At 39.5% G+C, this 17,107-nt stretch overlaps 1 pseudogene; it reads left to right on the forward strand.

The window, feature by feature from the left end:
• Positions 1 to 1,092: 1,092 nt before the first annotated feature.
• On the forward strand, positions 1,093 to 16,584 carry LOC142046534 (V-set domain-containing T-cell activation inhibitor 1 pseudogene; annotated as a pseudogene).
• The last annotated feature ends 523 nt before the right edge of the window (positions 16,585 to 17,107 follow it).

The raw sequence follows: 17,107 nt of genomic DNA on the forward strand, positions 1-17,107 counted from the left end.
GTGCAAAAAAATTCAGACCTGCTTTGAAAGAGGGGACCTTCATGATACCTATAATGGAATTAAAGAGACACTTGGTCAACCTTGTAGAAAGACCACAAATCTGAAAGTGAAAGATGGTACCACATTGACTGACAGGCAAAACCAACTTGACCGATGGACTGAGTATTGCGAAGACCTCTACACAAAGGATGCCATTATCTTTGATACGGAATTAGCTGCCATCCTCCAGCTCCCAGTGATGCAGGAGCTGGACCAAATACTAACTCTTGAAGATGTAGAGAAAGCTATCAAAGATTGCACCTGGGAAAGCAGCAGACAATGATCAGATATCTCTGTAGCTCCTAAAGACAGAGGGGAGGAAGCTTGTGAGTGATATCTATGCACTTCTCTACACCTGTTGGGAAGAAAGCCATATACCCCAGAATCTGAAAGAAGCAAAGATAATTACTCTGTATAAAAATAAAGGTGACAGAGTAGATTGCAACAACTATTGAAGGATATCTTTGCTCAGCGTCTTCAGCAAAGTGCTTGCAAAGGTCCTGTGGAAAAGATTCTGAGTCCTTGCTGAAAGAGTCTACCCTGAGAGTCAGTGTGGATTCAGAGCTGGGAGCTGCATGATTGCCATGTCCTTCACATTGCACTTGTTTCAAGTAAAAAGCCATGAACAACAGACACCTCGGTGTGTAGCATTCATTGACCTACAAAAGACCTAGCAGGGATGGCATCTATAAAATCCTGTTGATAAACGGTTGTCCACAGAAGGTGTTCTCCCTATTCAAGGAGTTCTAAGAGGGAATTAAGGCAACTATCCAGTATGAAAATGAAACATCATCCAAGTTTAGTATTGATACTGATATGAAGCATGACTGTGTCTTAGTTCCCACTGGCTTTGGCATCTTCTCTATTCTTCTTAAGTACACCTTTGGAAATGATCAATCTGGCATACTAATTGATCTGAGGATGGATGGAGGCTTGTTTAATATCAGATGATTCCAGAGCAGAAGGCATGTCACCTAGCTTACTATTTGGGATCTGCTTTTTCCAGATGACACTGCATTCATCTCTAATCCACCTGATGAACTGCAGGTCATGATGAACAAGTTTTCTGATGCATGCACAAAGTTTGGCATGATAATCAGTATCAAGAAAACAGTTCTCATGTCACAACGTACCAACAGTCCACCTAAAATCTATGTCAACAATGAAGCTCTGGAGAATGTGAATCACTTCTTCTATCTCAGCTCAATTGTTACCAGCTCACTTAACCATGATAGGGAACGTGATGTTAGAATTGGCAAAGCTTCTGTTACTTTTCCCAATACATAGGTATTAACAAAGTCTGGTATGGATTAAAATCCAGTTAAAATACTTATGGTCTACTTACCCAAATGTAATACAGATATTAACTGAGAGTAGTTCTGCTCCAGTCATTGTTATATACTGATGCCTTTGACGTGATTCATTAATACACTGGGTGAAATTCTAATTGAATTGAAATCAATGTGAGTTTTGGGGCTGATGTCATTGGAGCCAGGATTTCCCCCACTGTATTTAATAAATGTTGGAATCCTTTTGGGTGAAAGACATTTTGTAAGGTGAATATTGTTTATAAACTAACATATGTAGACTGCAACATACATGAATTCTTTTATTGCATGTCCATAAATAATGAGATACCATAGTCATTGAACTATTAATGAGAAAAAGAAAGAAAGAAAGAAAGAAAAAAAGAGAATCCCCACCTCACTGCCCTCCGCCCCCAGTTTGAGTTGATCCAAATGTTCTGTTTTAGTAAAACTGAAATGTCTCACTTCAGCTTCATTTTTTAATTTATTTTATAAGATAAAATTTAAAAAAATAACAAAAAAGTCATTTTTAAATAGTACTTCAAAATGTTCCATTCCAAAAACATCAGCATATAGTTGACAAATTCACATTTTGGATCAAAAAATTCCAACCAGCTCTAATAAATTGTGAAATTCGGTGCCACAGAATGGTGTTGAGGCTAAAAGTTTAGCAAGACTGCAAATGGGACTGGAGACTTCTGTGGATAACAGGAATATCTAGAAAAATAGTTAATGCTTACATATATTTTGGAAGAGATAGTAAATTTCATGCTTTGAGTGTTAGGCCAGTCTCAAACTATTAGAGATCAGGATGAGACCTAACCTAGGAAACAGGATATTGCACATCTGCCTACAGTGAGATTTACTCCACTTTCCTCTGAGTCATTTGATACTGACCTCTGTCAGAGACAGGATACAGGAGCAGATGGTTAACAGGTATAAACTAGGATGGTTATTCCTATTCATGAAATCATCCTATAAAATTTGAATTTAGATACAAAATTTGATATAATACCAGTTAAGCAGTAACACCTTAGTATTTACTCCGCAAGATGCATATGGAAATGTTATATATTTTTCTGTTTTTTTTCTTAGACTTAGTATTCATGGAAGTGGAAGACTAATTACTTGAATAAGGAATGCACCATGAAAGCATCCAAAACACTTTATTCTTGACAAGCATCAACAGGACTGTTATATTCCTCTGACTTCCTCAAGCAGAGACTACAAAATGTGCAGTATTGGTACAATGTGTGCAATGGATACATTTAATTACTACATTAGGATAAGCTCATGGACACAAGACACATTTTCTCTTGTGATCTAAACAAAATATAAATCTATATCACAGTCAGTGTCTGATCCTACAATATTCAAGTAAATGGCCCTAAGCACACTAACTCATTGAGCCAATTGGCTCTCACATGAGAGGGTCAAATCATACCATATTCTGAAAAAGGCAACTCAGCCTATTTATTTCAACAAGAACCCTGTTGCCTTGGCTCTCTGACAATGTGACCCTTGCTTCCAAAGAAAATTTTAAATATTGTAAGATGATGATGCAGCAGTTCATGTAACTCTTTATCTCATTATTTTCTGCATTGATATGGAGTTTATGGGCTAGATTTTCAACTTAATTTTAATGCACACTATCGCATGCTAACCTGCAGATAATGTCATGGGATTGCCACGATAACTGTACTGCAGAGACCAAGAGGAGCAGTGAAAATGAAGATACAAACATGGATTTATTATTTTTATTAGAGAATAAATAATTTACAAAATGCCTAAATTGCTTTTTTTTTTCAAAATATTCATGATTTGACCATTTAAACTGAAATATTGGGGTGTGTCAGGGATACCTGATGACTACCACACATCCTGTTTCTTAACAGTATTGTCCTGATATGCCACAAAATGACTCTTATAGCCCAGACAGTGTCATCACATTGCGAACCTGTGTCCCAACAAGGATGACGTATGGCAACAAGATGAGATAAACTTCAGGGAACTAGCAGTCATTCTGATCCTCGTTAAAGATCACCACCCAAATGGAGTTAACATTCAATAGAGAATGGATGGGCAGCTCTTTAATCTTCTACATCTCAGCTCAAAATCTAAAGTCTTCAGGGTGTCCATTACTGATCTTCAGTATGCTGATGATTGTGTCATCCTCATGTACACTGAGAATGACCTTCAGTCCATACTGGATTTCCTTGCACAAGCTTGCTAAAGCCTAGGACTCTCATTCAATACTGAGAAGACTAAAGTGCTCTCTCAACCTCCTTTAGGCCTTGCACATGAACCACCACAAATCACCATTGAGGATCAGACTTTGGACCCTTTTGCTACCTCAGTAGCCAATTTTCTAAAAATGCAGGCATTGACAGTGAGATCCAGCACAGGATTCAGTGCGCAAATGCTTAGTTTTGAAGATCACTCCAATGTGTTTTCACTGCTACAGACTCCCATGCACTGCTATTGACTAGGGACCGAATGGCTAAGCAGCAGTTCTGCAGAAAAGGACCTAGAAGTTACAGTGGATGAGAAGCTGGATATGAGTCGACAGTGTGACCTCATTGCCAAGAAGGCTAATGGCATTTTGGGCTGTATAAGTAGGGGCATTGTCAGCAGATCGAGAAACATGATCATTCCCCTCTATTTGACATTGGTGAGGCCTCATCTGGAGTACTGTGTCCAGTTTTGGGCCCTACACTACAGAAGGATGTGGAAAAATTGGAAAGAGTCCAGAGGAGGGTAACAAAAATGATTAGGGGGCTGGAGCACATGGCTTCTGAGGAGAGGCTGAGGGAACTGGGATTGTTTAGTCTGCAGAAGAGAAGAATGAGGGGGGATTTGATAGCTGCTTTCAACTACCTGAAAGGGGATTCCAAGGAGGATGGATCTAGACTGTTCTAAGTGGTAGCAGATGACAGAACAAGGAGTAATGGTCTCAAATTGCAGTGAGGAAGGCTTAGGTTGGATATTAGGAAAAACTTTTTCACTAGGAGGTTGGTGAAGCACTGGAATGGGTTACCTAGGGAGGTGGTGGAATCTCCTTTCTTAGAGGTTTTTAAGGTCAGGCTTGGCAAATCCCTGGCTGGGATGATTTAGTTGGGGACTGGTCCTGCTTTGAGCAGGGGGTTGGACTAGATAAGCTCCTGATGTCCCTTCCAACCCTGATATTCTATGATTCCATGATCCACAGACCGTGACCTACAGCAGGACACCAAGACCCAGGTTTATAAGAAAATTGTTGTTCCTACACTCCTTTATGGATCTGAAACCTGGATGACCTATCGACAGCACCTCAAGAGTTTGGAGAGGTATCACCAATGATGCCTCCAGAAGATCTTTCGCCTCAAGTGGCAAGATTACTGCACTAATTCAAGCATCGCATCCTCATTGAAGCCAATGTCACCAGCATTGAACCAATGATCCTCCAGCACCAACTTCACTGGGCTGGACATTGTGTGTGGATGCCAGACTCTCACCTCCCAAAACAGGTCCTCTACTCTTAGCTTGCTCATGGTCAGAGATCCTGTGGTGGTCAGAGGAAATGCTTCAAAGACACACTTAAAGCATATATTAAGAAAACAGATGTGGATATCACAAGCTGGGAGGATCACGCCACCCCGTGGTGCCATATCCTCCATCAGGCAGTGGTCCACTTCAAGCAAAAGCACCTTTCCCTCAAAGCTGAAAAGAAGCCACAAAATGTCTGTACCTACCGTGGGTGGATTTGCGGTTCCAGGATCAGACTCCTGAGTCATCTCAAAACTGATACGTAAATCAATGGTAGAGATCATTCTCAAATTGAGGGATTGTCAATCAATCAATCAATCAATCATCACCCCACTTGCTTTCAAATGATAATTGTTTTGCAATAACTTCATTGATACTTCAGGATACCTTACGCTGATGTCTGAATTATCCATATATACCTCTTGAATCCTAGTAGGGTGGATTCTGCTATTACTTTCACAGGAAGAGGATTACTACTATTAACTAGCCTATGACAGAATAAAATCTTTCATCTATTTAAATTTCTATTAATAGATGGGCATGTATTTCCAGGATATTTCCATGTCTTTTATCTGTTCCATTTAATTGATAACGTTTTTTTCTGTGGACTTGCTCTGGAATCTGCATGTCTCTAACTATGTCATGTGTCAAGAACTGTATGCAGTATCCTAGGTGCAGCCTCATAGTGACTTGTTTAACTGTAGAAACCAGTATTATGGGTTCCTGTTTCTATTACTGGTAACATGAATCTTCTCAGCTGAGACTACCAGCAATAGCTGTGATATGGACTAAGAAAGGGACTGAGACCATCAATTCATGCAATAAAAAATAGACCCTGAGATGGTAAAAAAATCTGTTCAGTGCTGACCTACTGCGATATGAAGCAGTATCCCAGAGTTGAAAGTCTCTTGCTTTCTATTATAAATCCCCTGATACATTCTGCTACCTAGTGTTGTTTTGACAGATAAACATGTTTGATGAATTCCGTTTTTAGCCACAAAAGCTTCACAGCAATCAACAAAAATAGAATTAGTGTGAGATTTTATAACACTGTTAAGAACGGAAAGAATTTGAAAGAGAGTCACATACTTCTAAAAATATTTAAAAGAGTTTAATGCATAAACAAAAGCATGGTCAATGAAGACGTTATTGGCATCATGTTTTCAATGTCTTATGAGTATTCTTCAGCTCAAAACAGCATAGTCTGATTGACAATAAAAGAAGGATTAAAAGAAAATATCTGAGACCTTATGGGATAACCATATAATTTAAAAGAAATCAGAGGCAGGAACATTTCACAAAGAGTAAAGCATCAAACCTAAGAAACACAAAGATGAGAAACAAAGGGAAAAAAATCTTTTAAAAAGGTATTCCATCACTGGAAACATCAAAATACCATTTCTTTGCACCTTGTCAGGAAATTCTTGATTGAGTTTTACACAATGGACACATAAGAAATTGTTTTCTGGAGAATAATGCTTTGAGCAGTATGTATTAGAAAAACCCTTTCAACCTTACATATCACAGCATTAACTTTGTAATTGACATCCGTCTTCACTGTGAATATGTAGAGAGGAAAAAATCCCTAGCAAATCTTTTATAATTTCACATGCTCTCATAACCTATTTTCCATTTCCTCTGATTTGGGGTTTGTTTATAGTTTTTTGTTAAACCATCAGATCAAAAAATTGTTACTAAAGAATTGTAATGAAGATATGAGACGAAAATACTTATTTCCATTTCATGTCTTAGTGGTCCATGTTGTAACTTCCATCTCCAGATAGAGGTTTTCATGCAGGTTTCGTCTGCATTTGTTTGATATGACCCTTATAAATATAGCACTGATTGTTCTTACCTTATTAGAATAGTTAATCTGTCTTTCAAGATACTGAGGATGATGTGAACCAGCCAGAGCTAGGGTCTGATCCAAAGCCCATGTAAGTTAACAAAAAGAATCCTATTCACTTCAACAGACTTTGGATCAAGCATACCCATTGTCAAAACTCACCCTTTCAGCTTCATTAGTAACTAAAAAGAAATCAATAACTTATGATAAACTTCAGCCTGAGCTTATGCTTATGTCCACAATCACTTTCTCTCAACTCCCCAGGTCTCTCTGTCCCCAAAAGGCTCTCACTCCTTTTACATCTTGACAGTGGTGAAAGTGACTTACCGGACTTACTGGTACTGCTGGAGTCCTGAGGGGTGTGTGGCCTCATCTGGAAGATTTAAAGGCCCTGGGGAGCCCCAGGGCCTTTAAATCATCCCTTGGCTCCCAGCTGCAGAGGTGGCTGGGAGCCCCCAGGGCTCAGGGGCAAATTAAAGGACCCAGGGCTCTGGTTGCTGCAGAGCTCCAGGCCCTTTAGATCCCAGCCCCAGCCTGACAGCCAGGCTCAGGTGGGGATTTAAAGGGCCCGGAGCTCCTGTCACTGTGGGGAGCCCCGAGCCCTTTAAATCCCCGCCGTCAAAGCCGGTGCGGTCTGGCACGGTGTACTGGCTCTTGCTGGTACGCCATACCGGACTGGACCGGCTTACTTTCACCTCTGCATCTTGAGTGCAATTAACTGACTCCACTTGCCAGCAGTAATAGAGTCATAGGACTGAAAGGGGCCTCAAAAAGTCATGTAGTCCAATCCCTTGCACCGATGGCAGGACTAAGTATTATCTAGACCATTCCTGACAGGTGTTTGTCTAACCTGCTCTTAAAAATCTCCAATGATGGAGATTCCACAACCTCCCTAGGCAATTTATTCCAATGCTTAACCACCCTGACAGGAAGCTTTTCCTAATGTCCACCCTAAACCTCCCTTGCTGCAATTTAAGCCCATTGTTTCTTGTTCTATCCTCAGAGGTTAAGAACAATTCTTCTCCCTCCTCCTTGTAACAACCTTTTAAGACTTGAAAACTGTTATCATGTCCCCACTCAGGCTTCCCTTTTCCATACCAAACAAAACCAATTTTTTAAATCTTCCCTCATAGGTCTTGTTTTCTAGACCTTTAATCAATTTTGTTGCTCTTCTTTGGACTTTCTCCAATTTGTCCACATCTTTTCTGAAATGTGGTGTCCAGAACGGGACAAAATACTTCAGCTGAGGTTTAATCAGCTTGGAATAGGGGGAAGAATTATTTCTTATGTCTTGCTTACAACACTCCTGCTAATACATCCCAGAATTATGTTAATTTTTTTTGCAACAGTGTTACACTGTTGACTTATATTACCTTGTGGTCCACTGTGACTCCCAGATCCCTTTCATTCCCCCATTCTGTATATGTGCAACTGATTGCTCCTTCCTAAATGCATTTGTACATATTGAATTTCCTCCTATTTACTTCAGACCATTTCTCCAGTTTGTCCAGATCATTTTGAATTTTAATCCTATCCCCCAAAGCACATACTCTCTATGCCATTATCTAAATCATTGATGAAGATATTGAACAGAACTGGATCCAGAACTGATCCCTGTGGGACCCCACTCATTATGCCCTTCCAGCTTCACTGTGAACCACTGATGATTACTCTCTGGGAATGATTTTCCAACCAGTTTTGCACCTACCTATAGTAGCTCCATCTAGGCTGCATTTCCCTAGTATGTTTATGAGAAGTTCATGTGAGACAGTATCAAAAGCTTTACTAAAGTCAAGATATACCACATCTATGGCTTCCTCCCGATCCACAAGGCTTTTTACCCTGTCAAAAAAAGCTGTCAGGTTGGTTTGACACAATTTGTTCTTAACAAATCCGCACTGACTGTTACTTATCACCTCATTATCTTCTAGATGTTTGCAAATTGATTGCTTAATTATTTGTTCCATTATCTTTTTGGGTACAGAATTTAAGATGACTGGTCTGTAATTCCTCGAGTTGTCCTCATATACTATTTTTATAGATTGGCACCATATTTGCCCTTTCCAGTCATCTAGAATCTCTCCCATCTTCCATGACTTCTAAAAGATAATTGCTAATAGCTCAGATATCTCCTCAGTCAGCTCCTTGAGTATTCTAGGATGCATTTCAACAGGCCCTGGTGACTTGAAGACAGCTAATTTGTCTACTTAATTTTTAACTTATTCTTTTCCTATTTTAGCCTCTGATATACCTCATTTTCACTTGCATTCACTATGTTAGACATCTAATCATCACCAACTGTCTTGGTGAAAATTGAAACAAAGAAGTCACTAAGCACCTCTGCTGTTTCCACATTTTCTGTTATTATTTCCCTCCCTCATTGTGTAACAGGCCTACCTTGTCCTGTGTCTTCCTCTTGCTTCTAATGTATTTGTAGAATGTTTTCTTGTTACCATTTATGTCTCTAGATAGTTTGATCTTGTTTTGTGCCTTGGCCTTTCTAATTTTGTCCCTACATACTTGTGTTATTTGTTTATATTCATCCTTTGTAATTTGACCTAGTTTCCACTTTTTGTAGAACTTCTTTTTATTTTTAGATCATTGAAGATCTACTGGTTAAGCCAGGGTGTTCTCTTGCCATATTTCCTATCTTTCCTATGCAATGGGATAGTTTGCTCTTGTGCCATTAATAATGTCTCTTTGAATAATGTCTCATGAGCCCACTTGTACTATTTCAGCACACGTCTAGTATGACCTTTTCAAGTTATTCAGTCCTGTACAAGCTCTTAGGGTTGGCCACCTTGCTGCAGTGCTATAGAAATAATGATCACGACAGGTGATGTGTGATGAATCTGATTAATTTAGAAGCATTTCAAAATAAAATTACATTATGTTCTACTTTTCTTTCAAAATCAACCCCAGCTGCATTTAGAGGTGTTGCTGTCCATCCTTCCCCTCTTCTGCTTTTGTTCTGTTATTAAAAAAGGAAAATAACAGGATTTGCTGGTAGGACTCTATAATGAGAATTCCCAATGAAGCTAAATTATAGAAGCTTTATTACAAGTGTTAAAATGAATATTTTCCAGACCAATCATTATATTTGATGCAATTTAAAAAAAATTCCTTTCCTACTTGTCATACAGTACTTATGCAGATAAATTATTATTTATCAAATCCCATAAGTAACCCAGGTGAACAGGCAAAAACCCCCCACCTCATTTGCAGTTATTACTGCAAATACAATTGCTGGGTTACACTCCTTATTACCTGCAGAGTCATATTATTAATTATTCATAATTATTTGGATGAGTACCAAATATTCATGATAACTTTGAAAATTATGAGAGCTTACTGAATTTTAGCATGATTAATTATGCATTTGAAAATACATACTGAGGTTTGATTGTTATTTGCTATTCATTATTTTTACCATTAAAAAAATCAGTTAATCCCACGGCTTGATCCAAATCCTACTGATGTCTATGGGAAGTCCATTGACTTCTGTGGATTTTGGATTTTGATCAGCTGCCCCCCCCCCCCCGCCGTACCCCGGACTAGAAACAATGTGATGTGACTTACATGATGCACCATCAATACAAATGACAAATAGTAAGAAGTCAAAGAGAACACATCGGGAACAGGGTTTGTCATCGAGTGATTCCATTAACCAAAATGTGGGCTAAATTCACAGGGTATTATTTATACTGAATAGTTTGACATTCTGGCCCTTCTGTAAGTGTACTTAGAACAAAATAATAAGCCAAAAGGCAAAGCCATCTATATATTGCAGGGAGACTTCACTTGAGAAGTGGGGTTAAAGAAAGGATTTGAAAGTGAAATTAGAAGACTGGAGGAGAGACTGTCTCAAGCATAGGTGGCGTGGAAGAAGATTCAAAGCCAAAAGTGGGAGAAGGAGACCAAAGGAGCATGTGTATAAGATACCAGAATGGGTGTGAGATGAAATGAGAGCAGAATGCAGCAATTCCAACAATCTAACTGAAGCTCCTTGAAACTAACACACTGCCCTAAACTCACTGTGAGACATTCTGCAAGTCACTTAACGTCTCTGCGCCTCAGTGCTCTTCCTGTAAAATGTAGATGAAGACTTCCTTTGTCTTGTCTACTTAGATTATTGGGTAGGTGTGTCTCTTACTATGTATATTCACAGCAACTATAGAAATTGAGCCCTTATCTCCACTGGGACCTTTAGGCGTTACGGTTAAGTAAATAATCATCACCAGAAAGTTGCTATTGAAGGTACATCTACATTGCACACCACTTGCAGAGGCCTATACGGTGTGAGTAACTACATGTTGCAGTGAAAAAAAATTTGTGTCCACACTGAGATGTGTCAGCAGCTCTGGGTCCTGGTTCGATGGGAAGATCACTCTGCCTCTCAGACTCAGTCTCTCTGCTGTGCCCCTTCCCTTGCAAACACTTTCCCAAACAAGGGTGGAGGTTGCTCACAGTTCCTTCACTGCAGGCCCACCTCAGTCAGCTCTAGGCACAGCAATAGTCTCTTCCCTGGCTCCAGTGAAACCATTAACCACCTCTGAAATACCCTGCTTGATCAAAACTCTCAGAAGCAGCTTCTGGCTTCCTAGAAGCAGCTCCTGGTATGGACATCATTCCACACCAGCAATCACACTCCTCTCCCAAAATAGAGCCAAGTGCATCTTCTCCCTGCACTCCCAGGGCCACCCAGAGGATTCAGGAGGCCTGGGGCAAAGCAATTTTGGGGGCCCCTTCCATAAAAAAGGTTGCAATATTATAGAATACTATATTCTCGTGGGGGCCCGGTGGGGCCCGGGGCCTGGGACAAATTGCCCCACTTGCCCCCACCCTGGGCAGCCCTGTGCACTCCCTGGAAGAAGTCTCTCAGTCTTTCCAAAAGGCATCATGGGAGTTGTGGTCTCTAAGGCTAGACTGAAGCACACAAGATCTTCCCAGCTGGAACACTCACAATAAATTTCAGAGGCCCTTCTAGTAAAGGGGGCCTACCGTTCCTTTTGTTGCTAAATGAGAGAATATATTTAGAAACTTCTACATTGTAACTCACTACCTGCCACCTTCAGATATGTGGACATAACAGCAAGCTAAAACTTTTTTTGTCACTTTCTTAAAGATCTTGTTGCTAAGAATCACAAAATGTTGCTCAAGCAGCAGAGAATCCTGTGGCACCTTATAGACTAACAGACGTTTTGGAGCGTGAGCTTTCGTGGGTGAATACCCACTTCGTCAGACGCAGGAGTGTTGCTCCTTTCCATTGCCTCATTTAAGGTCTTGCCAAATTGTTTTCTGTCTGTGGTTATGAACTATTTGTAGTGTATGTAAAAATAAAAACGTAGGAACCTAAAAGAAGATAAAGGGGCCTGACTTTAACCTCTATTTTTTTTTTAAATCTTGACCTTAGGGTGTTCGTACTTTATGCATCGCTATAACAAGAAAATCGTTTTTTACCTATCCAAACACCTATAAATAAAAATGCATCAAAACAATCAAAAGGCAGTTGCAATGAAGCATACAGTACGCTTACTACTGATAATGAGAAAGCCCTAAACACAGAGTTATGATTTAAAATAGGAAGATGATCAATATTTGAAGAAATGGCCAGACTTTGTAATTCAGAAGTAAGCATGCTCAAGTCAAGGGAGTTATAGTGCTATAAAACAGACATCAATGAGACTGAAATATGGCCCCCAAATTTGTATAGTACAATGAAACTCTTTAAAGTTTACATTCTGGCATCTTTTTTACCCCCAAGTAACATATTTTCACATCTCCTTAACTTGGCAAAAGAACGTGAGAGGAATATTCTTTATCTCTCTTCTATTTAGTCTTTCACTAGAAACTCTTGCCCTGATGATAAGGCTCATCCTAGGCTCATTGTATTCTGGTAAGGAATTTGACTTACAAGTATAGCATATACTCTGACAAGATACGTAACTTTTAATAATACACAATCCTGACAGATCCATTCCATATATCTTGCACCTAATCATAATATTTGGACATTTAGCAGGATATAAAATTAACAAGTCCAAACTCAATAAACCAGACTGCCGCAAATTACTCAAAATCCCATTTGAGATATTAGATTTTTTTATAGAATTACAAAAAGTTAGTGATTGTGGAAAATGCAATATATGTAAGATATTTGGGTTTTACTAAAGCATTTGACATTGTATCTCACAAAATCTAAATTAAAAATTAATTCAAATTGGCTTGGACAGTGACGTTGACACATAGTCGTTGACACATAGGTGTTGACACATTAACATTGGCTTGGACAGTGACGTTGACACATAGTCGTTGACACATAGACGTTGACACATTAACATTCAGTTAATGATTATGAATCCTTAATGTGCCAAATTGTGAGATGGTATCTAGTGGGGATGCTAAAGGAATACATTAGAGCTTGTTTTATTTAACATCTTCAATAATGATTGGAAAAGGGAGGAAATAGCATGTTATGACATGTCATTCATAAGGCAAGGTCCTCACCTAGTATAAATCTTCACTGACCTACTTATATAAGAGGGGCTATGTCTGTCCATTAACATCCAGAAAAGACCATTATGATAATCTAGTCTGACCTCCTGTGTAACACAGGCCATAGAATTTCACCCACAGATTCCTGTATTAAGCTCATAACTTCTGATTGAGCTAGACAATCTCTTTGGAAAGACATCTATGTGATGCTGTTCTGGGAGGCAAATAGTAAGGACAGAGAAATCAACCAACTAGAACTAGAGGAATTACAAATATGGGCAGAAAATAGCAAAATAAAATTAAATGTAGAAAAAATGAAAGTTAATATATCAGGAGAAAAACAATCTGAATTAGACACTGAGCACTATTTTTAAAACTAGTTCCTTAACATTCGTCTCCTAATTCCATTTGGGAGTTGCCTGATTTTCAGAAGTTCTGAGCACTATGGTTCCCATTGACTTCATCTAGTTATATCTCTTTCTGCCTCCCGCTTTTTCCTCCCCTCCCCACAGGAATTAATACCAATGTTCTAGTCAAACAAATGTCCCTTAGTCTCACCAGAGAGCAACATTAGGTCTTCTTCTTTCGGGCTAGAATAGAAATTACCATAATTAACTTAACTAAAAGAACAATGTTGCTATCTAGAAGACTTCCTTTTATGATCCCTCCCCATATATTTTACCTTTTGGAAACTGAAGCTGTATTATATCTTGTTGGATATCTATATTTGTTTGACTACCAATTTGGAATGCAGATATATGTCAGTATTCTAAGAGTTAAAAAGTGGATATATTTTATTTTAAGAACCCATTATTCTGTATTGGTAAGAAGAATAAAGATTTATTATTTTGCTAGACTTATGTATTCATGCTGGCTGGAATGTTGGACATGCTCTAATGTTTGTGTCTGGCCAGTAAAGGAGTTATATATCCTCATAGCTAACAGGATTCTACTTTATCTCAAAAAAAGGAGGCTATGTGCCATGCCACATATGAACAATAATGACCAGGATGCCCATTGTTTAAAGGTTTGTAATTAAAACAAAGTGCATACAAATATACTGCAATCAGAACTAATAGCAGGATAAACAACATTCCAAAGGACTGTCTCATTCTCTACAATATATATAGATAGAGATAGACACAGAAATATATATCACCTGGGAAACTGTCATATGTATTGTATTATTTAAATTGTACCCACCTGAAACATTGGAAAACCTAGTGCAACAGAGAACAGACTTCATTTTATTGTTTAATTGCATTTCTAAAATATTAATTAATGCACTGAAGGACACCATGAAATGTCACACTGTACTCAGGGAAATGCATATCCTTGAAGTCTTCAGAGTCCAACAAAGCTATCTTCTTTAGGGCTTTAAACTGCAGGAGCCATGTGATAGGGGAAGTCTTTGTGACAGAGAGAGACACAACTACGTCTGGTTATGAACTGCAGAAAACAACCTAGAGAGGCTATGAGAAGAAAACCGAGAAAGGGCTGGGGAAGAGGCCTAGACACAGACAGCAGAAATGGATGAAGAAATGATCAGGTCATTGAAACAGAGCTTGCAGAAAACCTAGACTAAGCATCTGCTTCCTTTCAGGGCCCCAAAGTCAGAATCCTTCAGAAATGGGGAGGGAAGAAGTCCCCCTTCTCCCAGTCCTCACTACAGTCAAGTGGAAGCTGACAGGGGTCTCGAAGTCCTAGCCTGCGGGCCATCTGTAGCCCGAGAACCTCCCCACTGCGGCCCGTGGAGGACAGACCCCCACAGCTCCCATTGGCTGGGGAGAGGGACATAGATACCATCACTAGTCTCTGGGCAGAGTCAGCCAGGGAGGCAGCATCATTAGCTGCTGGGCAGAGTCAACCATGGAAGCAGTGTCAATTTTTTCCACAATGAATATAAACAAGTCAAAATACTGAACACAACTATCTGATGTACACCTTGCTGCAATCCTGAAGGTTTCAACTGCTCAGTCACTGAGGCCAAATATCAACAAACTGACAGAAGTGAAGCATTGCCAGGTGTCTGGCACATACTAAAAATTTTCTGGCAAGCGAAGAATTGTATAAAATTGTATGACAGTTTTATTATTTCTAAGAAATTCAAAATAAAAAAATACAATTATAAACATTTTCTTTTCTGAACACCATCTTCAGTGACATTATTGGCCTACTGGGAGGATTTGAGGGCTGGCACTGGCCCTAAGGTAAATTGAGTTTGAGACTCCTGCCCTTGGACTAAAGCAGCTGAAGTTAGCCAGCTACAATTTAGTTAGGACTTCTGCAACAAAGGAAAGGAGGGCCTTGGGGAGCCTGCTACTGAATGGCAAAATACCCTAGTGAAGGGGCTGTGCTGACAAATAGGTGTCTCAAAGAGATGGAGGCTGTACTGAACACTATACTGGATTTTTATGCATCCAACATTTTGCCTGTCTGAACCAGTCCCATTGCCATGGCTTCACTGGATCATGTCATTTTCTGGATCATGATCATCATCATAACAATCTAGGTAGCAGTGACTGTGCTGTGCTGATCATTGACTTTGGTGTCTCAGGGATACATTCTACCAGCATCATAATCTTTCCTGGGAACATCAGGGAGAATGGCATCAAGCTTTCGAACCTGACATCAAGCTCAGCAACACAGAAATTTGGTGGACTAAAGTTAGGGTTTCTGGAGTGGTTCATGAGTTTAATGGTTACAAGGACCACCTAAAGGACCCAAATGAAATTTCAAGGGCCAGACAGTGGTATTTGCAGAGTAGGTGATTGGTGGAAATGCTCCTTAATGCTGAGAGGTGTGCAGCTCTCCGATGCTGTCACCTACGGGTGCTCTATCACCACTTCCAAAGGGAATTGAGAGGCAGGGCTGGAATATATGACTGGAGTCTTCAGCTCTCTGTAGGTGCAAGTGGATTACAATATCAGTACAAACACTCTGCAAGGTGAGGCTCCTCAGTGGTTCCCTTAACCTTTTGTGATTTGAACCTACAAAATAACACAAGACAACTTGTTTGAGTTCTCCAACATGAGATGCAAGCTGTATTCTAAGAGCAATGATGGCAGTGTCTGCTTTGCACAATATTACAGCTAATGATACCTATACCTGTGTAATAAAAAATAACATCGCTAAAGCTATGGGGACATCAAAGTGACAGTTTCCAGCATTGAGAAGATGGCCCACTTGCAGCTATTGAACATGAACATGGCATCAAACTCCTTATTGTCTTTACTGGATGTTTCTACCTTTCAGGTACTTGATGTCATGTTATGCTTAATCTCCATAAAGACAAGTGCAGAGGAGTTGGACATGGAGGACAAATACTACAGCTGTGGGAAAAATTCAATCGTACTTTCCCTACTGAACTGAGAACTGTCACTATAGACACGTACGGGCCTTAGGGTATATAGTGGACTTAATATGAAGCTGCTGCTGGTGCTGCTGCTGCTGCTGCTGCTTCGTGTGTGCTTTGCTGCTGTTACTGGGTTGGTTTGTTCATAGACATGGATAAGATTAAAAAAATCAGAGATGACAGAATGTTGATTTTTTCTTGCATCTGAGAGAAGACAAATTCCACATGGATACCTGAATGGATTAATTGGTAAGGAAGAAGATCTAATCAGACGTGCAATATACATTTGCTTACCTAGATAATTTAGTGATCAAAACTTTGTCTGTGGCTCTTTATCTGAAGGCTCTTTCCATGGTTGCAACTGAAAAAAAGGATTTGCCACACTGGAACAGATGATTTGTCCCTTGAGTTCAGAATATTAGAATAATATGTAAATTGCATATTGTCTTTCTTAAAATATCTTGTAAGATTTGATTATCCATGCCTCTCTTTAGAATTCTATTTCAGTAAAACAGTGGTTAAAGGTGATAAAAGCCTTGT

The sequence above is a fragment of the Chelonoidis abingdonii genome, chromosome 3 (assembly GCF_003597395.2).
Source record: "Chelonoidis abingdonii isolate Lonesome George chromosome 3, CheloAbing_2.0, whole genome shotgun sequence".
NCBI classification, from domain to species: Eukaryota; Metazoa; Chordata; order Testudines; family Testudinidae; genus Chelonoidis; species Chelonoidis abingdonii.